The sequence below is a fragment of the Propithecus coquereli genome, unplaced genomic scaffold (genome assembly GCF_000956105.1).
Source record: "Propithecus coquereli isolate 6110/MARCELLA unplaced genomic scaffold, Pcoq_1.0 Scaffold824, whole genome shotgun sequence".
NCBI lineage: Eukaryota > Metazoa > Chordata > Mammalia > Primates > Indriidae > Propithecus > Propithecus coquereli.
In genome coordinates, this window is record NW_012154441.1 from 38,382 (window position 1) to 40,426 (window position 2,045).

Here is a 2,045-nt window from a genome sequence, read left to right on the forward strand (position 1 = left end):
TCTTTCTTCTTTACCATTACAGTTTCCTTTATTACAACAGATGCACATTAAGGTCCACAGATTCGATTCTCAAGCACCTGACTGTAGCCAACTCCTTGGTCATACTCTCCAAAGGAGCCCCCCAGACAGTGGCTGCTTTTGGGATGAAATGTTTCCTAAATGATGTTGGGTGCAAACTGGTTTTCTATGTTCACAGAATGGGCAGGGGCGTGTGCGTTGGCACCACCTGTCTCTTGAATGTCTTCCAGGCCATCACCATCAGCCCCATGGGCTCCAGGTGGGCAGAGCTGAAACCACAAGCTGCTCAATGCATTGGGCCCCTCAGTATCCTGTGCTGGATCCTGAACATGCTGGTAAATACCATTCTTCTTCAGAGTGTGACTGGCCAGCAGAACAGGATAAACAACACAAAGGACAAGGATTTCAGATACTGTTCTGTAGTTCTGTATATTCACAGCACCGTTTTAAGATTCCTACCTGTTATGTTGTTATCATCCTATGATGGTTTGTGTTTGGGACTCATGACCTGGGCCAGTGTCTCCATGGTTTGCATCCTGCACAGGCACAAGCAGCAGGTACAACACATTCATAGGACCAACCTCTCCCCCGGAGCCTCCCCTGAGTCCAGAGTCACCCAAAGCATCCTTGTCCTAGTGAGCACCTTTGTAGCATTTTACACCCTCTCTTCTATCTTCACATTATTGTTGACCATTTTTCCTAATCCAGGTCTGTGGCTGGTGAACACCTCTGCACTAATGGCTGCTTGTTTTCCTACAGTCAGCCCGTTTGTTCTCATGGGCCGCGACCCCAGGAAACCCAAAATCCAATTCGCCTGCTGTGGAAGAAATACAATATCCTCTAAGCTAACAAGATGCCTCTAAATTTTATGTGGTTTGTCATGTTTCATTATACACTGTGCAGTCACTTATTCTGCCTGTGCAGAGGTTTAATCACCACTATGACCAGTCACATAAGAGAGAGTGTGTGAACCCCAGACCCAGACCCTGTCCTCATAGGATGTATCTCGTGGTATGAATGGCAGGTACAGAGTAAATATATTGAAAATGCTTTCATAATTTCTATTTTATTAGTTAACTCAATGGAAAAGCTGAAAGGTAAGAATGATTTTAATACTGGACCTCTACCAATTTGGAGATTAAGGAAGCTTATAAGAGTGTGTGAATTTAAACCTATTAATTTAAAATGCCCTAAAATTAACTGGGCACAGAAGCATAATAAGGGTTTAATGAAATGGAAAAGGATGGGTATTACTCTATCATGAAAGTGGGAAGAAAAAGCAGTAACTCCACAGCAAGTGGTCTAGGATAGAGCTTGAAGGAAATAATGTATCAGACACTGCATGATATCAAAGACCAGGTTTTGTCATTTTACCTTAAATTGCAAAAAGAAAGTCATTTGAAATATGTAACTTTTTTGTGGGAGGAGAGTAGCATATTTTTTCAAATATTTTCAGGTAAAAATGTACAGAAAAATCTGGGTGGGTCAAAGCACAAGAACCTTGTTAAGAGGTCTTAGAATTTAAATGACAGCTAATAAATATTACACTCATAAAGGAAAGAAAGTGGTCTTTAGAACCTTTCAAGGTAAACTATTTTGTGTCAAACAATGATCTAAATTAGCCTGTTCTGAAGAGATTGGCTGGATGAATCCCATGTCCTGAACTTTGGAAATGAAACTATGGTGAAACGTAACCGTGGAGAAGCTGAGGACAAGGCCTCTGGGCATGAAGGTCAAGGTCCCATTTTTATTAAGTGACAACTGCTGGTTTGAAACAGTCAAGGGAGAATTTTGAGGGAATGGTAAGGTAAACTGGGCAATTCTTTCACCAAATGAAAAACTAAACAAACTGTGGTTATCGTTAGATAACACAGATGAAATTTATTAATTATTCAAGAATTTCAACCATACAACAAACAAAATTGACTTAAATAACAAATATTGAACCTTGCCTTCACACCACAGTTTTTAGCACATTTGGATCAATTTAAATAATTTGATCTAAAAATAATTTTAACAAATATAAA